Source organism: Phoenix dactylifera, chromosome 5, assembly GCF_051530095.1.
Source record: "Phoenix dactylifera cultivar Ajwa chromosome 5, Ajwa_hap1_PhDact_Kaust_v1.1, whole genome shotgun sequence".
Taxonomy (NCBI): domain Eukaryota; kingdom Viridiplantae; phylum Streptophyta; class Magnoliopsida; order Arecales; family Arecaceae; genus Phoenix; species Phoenix dactylifera.
This window is the reverse complement of record NC_143194.1, coordinates 32,950,701-32,960,844: the sequence shown is the minus strand read 5'-3', so window position 1 is coordinate 32,960,844 and position 10,144 is coordinate 32,950,701. Positions and strand designations below refer to the sequence as shown.

The 10,144-nt window shown below is 44.2% G+C and overlaps 1 long non-coding RNA gene across 1 annotated transcript; it reads left to right on the top strand.

The window, feature by feature from the left end:
* The first annotated feature begins 5,719 nt into the window (after positions 1-5,719).
* Positions 5,720-9,019, top strand: LOC148703566 (uncharacterized). Its single transcript, XR_015987397.2, has 3 exons — positions 5,720-7,147; positions 8,003-8,044; positions 8,673-9,019. It is a non-coding gene; the product is annotated as an uncharacterized LOC148703566 (long non-coding RNA).
* Positions 9,020-10,144: the final 1,125 nt, after the last annotated feature.

The window sequence follows — 10,144 nt, the reverse complement described above, 5'->3', positions numbered from 1 at the left end:
CAGTACTTTTTTGAGCCGAGCAAATGAAGGCTTGGTTTTGGCTTCATTCGGCACTGAGAGTATGGCATAGAGTATCATCCGGCACCAAGACTGTAGCTTTCCAGAGTAAAGTTGGTGTTTGACTGTTGTCAATATTCCTTTATGGATGAACTGATTGTGGCATGTCATTGTGGAGAATGTGTTTGTCTTATGTTCGTTATCTATTTTTCTTTGGCCATATCTGTTCATTGTAACTTACCAAGAAGATAGTATACATACAAGCTGCAATGGCATAAGGCTGATATCAAGTCGCCCAAGCCTTGAGGTTCACTTCTGTGCGATGCAGCCATCAGAACCTGGGTTTCTTTTTAAAATTAGAAGACCTGGGGTGAAGAGCTTCAGAGCTACTTCCTGGTTGGAAAGGAGTTGGCGGAGGGAAAGGAATATCAGGGCATAATGAACCACTAAAAATGTTTATTGGAAATTGAACTCTTTTTTTTTTTTTGGTTTTATTTGTACATCGGCTGCTCACACTGATCTCGCATGAGTACAGCCAGCTACATCACTAGCAAGAAGGCTACATAAAGGAGGAGCAGAGGTCTGCTAGGTCCAAAGAAATTCTTCAGAATGATGAGCAACAAATGAGACGACCCAATCAGTAGCTTTGTTTGCCTCCCAAAATACATGCCTGACCTGGAAAGCATGACACTCTGTTATGTGTCGCCTAGGAGGGGGTGCTCTGCCTTCCCCCGCCCCTCCTCCAGTAATGCGCTCAATTAATGAGGTTGAGTCTCCCTCCAAGATGATAGACCTAGCCTCTAACATATGTCTCGCATAGGAGAGTCCCTCCCATGCTGCCCTAAGCTCTATCCCAAATGCTAAAACCTCGAAGGAACGACGCTCCCTACAGCAATCAACCTCGAGCCCTGGTCCTTAATCACAAATGCCACTCTAGCACTATCACCACTAGCGGACAGACTCCCATCAAAATTCATCTTAAGATGGTTAGGGGATGGGGGTTTCAAGTAACAAGGACAAACCTGGGCACTGTGATAGCGAAGAGGGGGTCCCAGATATGCCTAGCCATCTTAGATGAATCAGACCCGACAGTCTCAATAACTTTCACAACCTGATGGAGAGCCCATTCCACAACAGACCTCAGGGGTGCCCTCCTGTCCTTGAATACTGTCATTTCTGTCCAACCAAATGTGATAAGCCAAGTAGACAATAGCAATACCTCACTCTGCAGTGCTCGGGGATTGTATGGCAGACCTCACATGCCGTAGAAAGTCCCCAGCTGCCACATCGATCCTCGGTAGGGGAAACAATGCCCTCCTCCTAACTTGTGCTGCCCGTGAGCACTCAAACAAAACATGACTGACAATCTCCACCGAATTCGGACAGTCCACACATATCAAAAAAATTCTGACTCCCCTCCTAGCCAGCATGCTCCTGGTCAGCAGGCAGTCCTAGACCATCTTCTAGGTAAACAATGCCACTTAGGGGTGAACTCGCATCTTTTAGTCCAGCTGCCATCACATCGCCTAGATGCCTCACCACCCATCACTGCCTGTAAGTCAACTAAGTGCACCCTCGCTGTCCCGATTGCCACCCAAACCTGTCTATCTGATGCTCCCTAAGGTAGCGGGATGGCAAGTAACCTCTCAGCTAATTGCACCCCGAAAGTCTTCCTAATCAAAACCTTGTCCCATCAACCCTCATCGGAGACAGTTAGTTCACTAACACTGAGTTCGGCCAGCCTCGCCGAGTCGACCATTGTCGGCATCCGGCAAAGCGGTTGCTTCGCCACCTACCTATCCTCCAGGACATCAATGGACTGCTCATCACCAATCATTCACCTGATCGTTGGTAACACTGACGGGGCGAAGAAACAGATCTCCCTCCAAATGAAGGAACAGTGATGCCAGGCCTGGAGCTTCGCCCCCATCAAGTATGCTCCATACTTGGCCCTCAATAAGGTACTCCATAGACTGTCCTGCTCCATAATAAATCTAGCGGCGCATCTCGCAACTAGAACCTCTCCCTCGCCAACAATGACCGAACCCCCAATCTTTCCTGTCTGAGTGTTTGATAGACTACCTCCCACGCCACCAGATGAATGCTTCTCCTGCCTTCCTGCCTACCTCACATGAAGTTCCTGAACAACTGCTTCAAAGACCTCAGTAGTGATAGCAGAATAGGTGTGTTTGCCAACAAATATACTAGTATCGAGCTCAATACCGCTTGCACCAAGATGATCCACCCCATCATAGAAAGAGCGTCTATCTGCCATCCCTCCAATCTACATCTGATACTTAGCTCAACATCGGAGCAATCACTACGCCGAAGATGTCGGCCAGTGATAGGAACCCCAAGATATCTTATTGTGCCTCCTGCTCGCTCACCTCTAGGATCTCTTTAATAGAGGCCTTAATCTGCGGCTGGATCCTTGGGCTAAAATAAATGGCAGACTTGGCCCTATTCACCAGCTGACCAAAGGTAAAAAAGTAACCATCCAGAATATTCCGGATCACCCTCGCCACCCACTGAGTTGCTCGAACCAGCAGTAAACAGTCATCGACAAATAATAGGTGCGAGATCTGACATGACTCCGCTACTGGTCTATACACCTCTACGATCTGATGCTCCGCCGCACATCGTAGTCCCCTGGATAATGCATCAGAATATAGAATGAAGAGTAAGGAGGACAACGGACAACCCTACTGGAGACCTGTCGCCGACTCGAAGAACTGTGTGGGTGAGACATTCACCAGAATGGTGAAGAAAACTGAACTCTTTATATATCGGTTTTGGTGCTCCGGCTTTTTCTGGGAATTGTCTGAAATTTATCAATATTACACATTAGAAATCCCCCCCAAAAGGAAATGTCTTAATGTTATCCAATAACTTTCGAGTTTCATCTTTTGTGTCTCCCCTGGTTTATGTAGGATATGCTTGAAAATTCTAAAATAGTAATAAGACTTCGGTGTGGAAAAATTGTATCCAGCAATCATACTGCCTTATGAATGTGCCATGGTGGCGTGTTCTGTAATATAACTATGTTTTTATCTTGTAATTTGTGAGATCTGCTCTGGCTCTCATAGGTCGTAATGTTGTTAGCTACTAGTGTAGAACCCATTGACACTAAAGGAAAATTATTATTTAAACTTTTGCTTTAATTTAATTATTCTTTGATTTCCAAGTCAAACAGTGAGAATTGTCGACATGTATGTGATAATTATCACAAGACTACTTGCAACAAAGAAGAACTAGTTGCAACTTTCATAAGAAGTATAGATTCAAGTAATATTGCGGATGCATATTGACTAGATCATGACCTGTTACAAGGTGTCGACGCTAAGTCAACAGGAAGAATGTATTAGAATATAGACAAAGTAGTACTTGGCTTTGGCTGATGCTGAGGTGCTCTTACTCTAGAAAGCTCCACTGAAGAAATAGAGTAGCAATGAAAAAAGAAGCAGCAGCATGCTAGCCCTTCCTAAAGCAACAGTTGATGCTGGATAAAACCATACTAAGAGTTGAAATATTTGGGGAGGAGGAGAAAAATAGAAAAAAAAAAGAATTGTATTTCTGCCTGTCTATTACAATGTACAGGAGCAGCCTTTATATAATACTAGGAGGTTGACGAAGTTTGGTAAGGCCGACTAAGTTTGGCACAGTCAATCACAAATCAATCAAGGTAAAATTTGGTAAGGTCGATTAAGTTTGGCACAGTCAATCACAAATCAATCAAGGTAAAATTTGGTAAGGTCGATCAATCAATCAATGGATTCTAACATCCCCCATCAAACTCAAGGTAGTAAAGTAGATACCAACTTGAGTTTGAAAACAAGAGATCGAAAGATGTCAGGAGGATGAGCTTTGGTGAAGACGTCTGCAGCGTGGACAGTCTCAGAGAGAAGGCAATCGAAAAACTGATGTACTAGATGAAGAGTAGTAGGAGCTGCTGGGGTTTGGAGCGAGATCGCGCATGCTAAGTTTACCTTCGCCAAGCTTCTGATAGTACGGTTTGACGCGCTGCTGCTGGAGTTTGGAGCGAGACCGCGCCTGCCAAGTTTACCCGCCAAGCTTCTGACGGTACGGTTTGACGCGCTGAGTTTTGGTGAAAGAGTGAAACTGTGCCTGCCAAGTTTACCCACTAAGCTTCTGACAATACGATTTGGCGCGCTGCTATTGGAGCTTAGAACAAGACTGTGCCTGCCAAGTTTACTAGCAAAGCTTCTAATGGTACGGTTTGGCGCGCTGCTGCTGGGTTTGGAGCGAGACTGTGCCTGCCAAGTTTACCCGCCAAACTTCTGACGGTATAGTTTAGTGCGTGTTGCCGCTGCCTTCATGGAGAAACAAAAAAAAACCTAGCGAGAAAAACAGTTGTGTTTTCGGTTTGGGAGAGTGAACACCCAAACCCTCTTAGCCTCTCACGTGAAGCACTCGGGAAGAAACACAGTAAAACAAAATAATGAAAAAATAGCAAAAAATAATTAAAGAGAAAAAGAATAAAGAAAGAAGGTTATGATTTTATCATGATCTCAATGAGGAAAAGGGACTTTGAAAGCTGCCGAGGCCGGAGCCCTGGCTACCCCCCCCCCCCCCCCCCAAATGAGGCTAAAGAAATAGAGGATCTACAAGCGATGGTGACTACAGAAAAAGGTGAAAGAGAGGATGGCAACAGGTTATGTGATCGGTGGTTCTGATACCAAGTTGAAATATTTGAAAAAAAGAAGAAAAATAAGAAAATAAGAAAAAAAATGTATTTTTGCATGTCTATTTCAATGTACAGGAGCAGCATTTATATAGACTAGGAGGCTGACGAAGTTTGGTGGTCCGATTAGTTTAGCACAATCAATTACAAATCAATCAAAGTGAAGTTTGATAAGATTGACTAAATTTGGCATAATTAATTAATCAATGAATTCTAACACTAAGCAAGGTGGTATGGGACATTGCTACTGCTACTGATTCCGTGGTGCATCTGGTCCATATGGAACAACCGTACGTGTGTTCAGACTAAAGGCGCTACAGTTGACTTGGGCTGCGCGCTGGACTTTGGCTTCCAATTGGGTGTTGACTCCATGGGGTAAAAAAAACTCCTCTTCCTTGTGTTTTCAGAATCCTCTTCATTCCAAATAAATGAATCATTGATATATATATATATATATATATATATGAGTATTTTAGAATTTAGATGGTTGGGATTTGTTGAATTGGATTCAAAGGTTCATATCACTTTTGGTTTAGATGGCTGGGATGTGTTGGATTAGATTAAGGTCAATAAATGTAAGTGTGGATAGAGGCTATGCCTTTTAACAGAATAGGTGCTATTTGTTTGTTCCCTTATTTGCTGCCCAAGCACGCAATATACCCCGATGGTGATCGGTGGTCGCCCTTCTCGCATACAAGATGCAGGCGAAGTCTTGGATGGCCCAAGTAGCCGTCGCCTTGGCTTTTGGAATTGCTTGGGAGGACAGATAATGATATACCAACGGGTGCGAGTTCAAGCCTTCACAAGTGGCCGACCAACCGCTAGAACCTTTTCCACCCTTGCAAGGTCCTTAAATCCCATCAAAAGCCTACATCTTCTTTAATTCCTTTTGGCTTCCAAGGGCACACAAGAACATGAAGGTGGGCAGTGGGCTTATTCATTAGAGGCAGGGCCGGCTCGAGCCTTTGGCCACTAAGGCGGTCGCCTAAGGTCCTCGGCCCAAGAAAGGCCCCACTCTGCCCAGTGCCTATGAGTCCATCTCACTGCTGCACAGTTTTCACATCTGAAAGCTAGCAGGACAGTGAGCTACCGCCTGGCTACGCCGCTACAGTGCGTTTCCGACGACAGACAGGCTACGGGTTATAGATGATTGAGGTGAGGTAACAGATAGGTGGCGCCTACGAACCTGTGGTAATTGACAAACAACGGATATTTCTTCCCTCCTTCTCTGCCCGTGCTTTTCTTTTTTGCTGAACATTCTCGACTTCTTCAGTTCTCCTCTCCTCCCATACGCCGGTGCTTCTTCAATTCTTCGACCCTTCCCTTTTCGGCTCGACCATCGACGGCTTCTCAAATCTTCAATTTTTAGGCCGCCTCTCCTTCGGAGTCCGAACCTCCTCTCTAGCTCTCTAAGAGGCCTTCTTGAGCGGCGGCTACGGCATAGAGACACGGTTTTTACTCCTTTAGTGTCAGAGAGATTGATGCGGTTTCTGCTCTCCTTCGTTCTTCCCTCCCTTCTCTTCATTTAGGTGTTTGAATCTTCATGCTTGATAAAGTTTTTGCAATACGAGCAGACTCTCTGTCTCAAGATTCCTCTGTTATGAAAAGTTCTTGATTTTTTTATTTGGTTGCTGGTGATATTCTTTTGGTCGGTTCCTCAAGATTCCATCTGTTGTTTTATCCTCTGTTCCCTCTCATCGGTTCCTCAAGTTCTTGATTTTTTTTTATCCTCTGCTATTTTTCTTCTTTGTCGTGGGTCCCTTCAACCTGTCAATGAAATTATTGTAGCGTTGCTTCGGCCATTGTTTAATGTATAAATTATTATACTCCTTCTGTATCTTCGACTTTAAAATTGAGGTTGAGTGGGCAAACATCCCCTGATTTTAGTGCAAGATAGAATAAGGCGTGACCTGGATTGTTTAATCTATAAAGGAGCCTTTTTCCAGCTGGTGTCTGTTTTAATTGGTAAAACTTTTGTCTTATTTGTAGTTCATGAATATTTACCTCTTCCTCGTGAGCACCTATTTCCCTTTTTCACAATCACCTTGTGTCATTCCGTCACTAGTGTCTTTTTGTGTCATTCTAGCTCTATAATAATTCTCATTTATATGCACCGTGTTCTGTTTTCTGTCCTGTTTGTGGTTGTGAAGATCCGAACTGAAGTCGGCAAGGAGTGCCGACTTCAGTTGGTTCATCGTGGTCGTCCCCACGACGACCACGCCGGCCGAACGGCCAGCGGGATCTCCGCACACCCCCCCCCTCTTCCCTCTCCCTCTCTCTCTCTCTCTCTCTCTCTCTCTCCCTTTCTCTCTTCTCTGAGAACCCCAATCCTTTCCCATTTCATTTTTTTTCCTCCTCATTTTTTCCCTCTTCTAGAGACGGTCGCCGGAGCCGTAGTCGCCGCCGGAGCCGCCAACGCCGCCGGGGATCCATCGTCGACGACCGGAGGTGAGGAAGACAACCATCTATTTTTTTTTTTTATGGATTTAAAAGGGAAAAGAAAGAGGGATGTCAACCGGCTTTATTTCCCTGTTTTCGGGAATTTTTTTTTTGTGGGATTCGGCCGGCCGATGGTGGCCGGCCGAGGTCAATCCGGCCGAAATGGGTTCGGCCGGAGGTGGGTGAACGGGGGCCGGACTTCCAGCCCCGGTCTCCCTCTCTTTCCTCCCTTTTCTTCCTCTCTCTCTCTCTCCTTCTTCTCTTCTTCTTCCCTTCCGTCGCCTGTGACCGTGGGGAGACCGACGGCGGCTGGCCGAGCGCCGCCGCCGAGGGCCACGGTCGACCGCCGAGGGCCGACCGGAACCACCAGCCACCCCCCCTTCTTCCTTTTCCTTTCTTCTTCTTCTTCTTCTTCTTCTCTTCCTTCTTCTTCTTCTTCATTCGGCCTGGGTGTTTTTCCTTGCTTTGAAATGTGTGCCTTAATGGTGAACCAGACTTTGAACCGGGTCTAAACTGTGAACCGGTTCCACCTATTCCGTGAATGGGTTCTGATTAGGGTCTGAATCTGAGTCAAGAATTTGGGTTGGGGAATCTGGGTTGGGCTGAGTTGGGCCTGATTGGATCTGTGGGCTGGTTTGGGTTGGGCCCGAAATCTGATCTGAACCTGTTATCCGGTTTGGTTCAATTGGGCCTAATCTGTTTTGGGCCACAATTGACTTGGGTTTAAAGGATTCTGATTTTAGGGTATATGTTTGATTTTGGGGGCCCATTCTTGGATTTATGAGCTTAGGAGTTTAAGGGGTTGAAATTAGTTTAAATTATGCTTCTTAATTAATTAAATAATTAATATTTATGTTTAATCAGGGGTTCGTGATATCTGTGGCAGGAATTTTTAAGCGATCCCAGGTAGGTGACCGTTGCTTTAAAGTAGAATTTTAACATGTATCTTGCATATGTTGATTTATTAATTTATTATTGGCAATATGTGTTAGAATTAGAATTAAATATTTAATTTCATAAATTATTATGTGCTTTACTGTTGGGAGTATGATTATGACTTTGATTTGGAAAGTTGATTTATTGATTTTTAAAATCCGCGTGACTATAGTCTAGGCCCCGCCAATGGGATGATACGTTGGCCCTGTCGACTTGTACTGAGGAACTAGTTCCGACACCGCGACCACCGGTGATAGAATAGTGGCGGCACAGGGGTGCGTTTTGCTCTTCGGAGCGGCTCAGTGGAGCGTGAGTTTGGCACCAGGGGGTGCGGCACAGTGGTGCGTTGGCTCAGTGGAGCGGCTCTTCGGAGAGTTGTATTGGCACTTCGGTGTAACCATGCCACTGGGTGATGTGGCCGTAGTCATGCGGTTGAGATATTTTGAGTCTCGGATCGGGTTTACAGATTATTGTGTGGATTTTTGGATTTATGAGTTTAGCTGCTTTTATATGCATTATGACATGTTATATGATGACTTTATTGCATGATGTCGCCTACTGAGCTGTTAGTTCACTCCTATTATTTATATTTTTGCAGGTGATGATATATGATTATAGGGATTACGGGATGGAGTGGTCATGATGTAGTTAGCTAGTGGATATGGACTTTTCCTTTGATATTTGCATATGTAGACATTTGAATTGAAAGTTGGAATTTATCTTTGTTTAGTTATTGATGTTGAATCTGATTTATCTGCCTTGCGTGCCTGCGGGGTCCGCCCTGCAGGTGCGCGGCGTCTGCTCGCGCCCCGGGCCCCGGGTTCGGGGCGTGACAGTGGTATACCCGTACTCCTGAAAACTACCTTGCCGGGAGATACCTGCCCATTTGTTGATGTTTATTGTTTTGATCAATTTCAAGGTATGTTGATTTTATGTTCCCCTGAATCAGTTCTGATTGGGCATCCTTGTCATGTATAATATCATTTTATGTTATACTAAATTTGTTTTTACTTTGTATAATGTGTTCACAAGTATGTATGTGTTGTGGCCATAAAAAGTTGGATGTGGAAATTCCATTACGAGTTGTCAGAAGAAGGAATAACAAGCCAGGAAATTAACTAATGTTCAGAATCAAATCCTAGGATTTAAGCTATGAAATTTGTATATTTAGGTGACGCTAGACCCGGATGCTCCAAATTGAAGTGAGCCAAACCTTGGGGAATATCTCCGCTGGTAATTTACCTCTTTTTGGATCTCCAACGACCACTGGTTCTCGATTCTTATATAGGCTCTCTTTCAATGGTTTGCTTGTCTATTGATGGTGCAGGCTGGTCACTGACAACCCGGGAACCGCAGGAACCCACCCTTGTACTTGGCTGCTTCTTGCCCGGTCATAGCTATTGTGTACTTGCTAGAATTGCTAAGATACAGTTGCATGCATGGTCTTGTCAATCCTTCGCTGGGACTGCAGTACCATGACAGCATCATGCTTTCGAGATGATATATATGAAAATGAAGTGATTGAACATAAAGGGGATTTATCCTCTGTCTAATGGCTATTTTGGGAGGTTAGAACTTCTATGCACGGCAATCTGGTCAACTAGGTTTAACCAAAAGAAATCTATATTGTAGGTACCTTCAGGGATGGCAATCTACTCCACTCTATTAAATATCTAATATGATCTACCCTCCATTAGAGCAGGTTTTATCCTCACCCACAGTAGATCTAGGACGGATATGGATAATATAAAATTCATTCCGAACCCAACTTAGATATATATAACTTATCACAAACTTTTTGTCCGAGTTTCAAGAAATAATAATTTATATGCAAAAAAATTGATTTTTGTATTTTAACCCAACCCATTCTGTTTAACTCTATCCATCCCATCGCATTCTGAAGTGGGTACAGATAATGATCTATCCGATCCATATCTAATCCTATTACCATCCCTAGATATCCAGATGTGCATGATTTTCAACTTAAATCCAAACTAAGAGTTATCCCCAATTTTCATGAAAAAATTTGTTGAAACTGCACCTCTTTTTTCTATGCTTATGCTTCAGCAA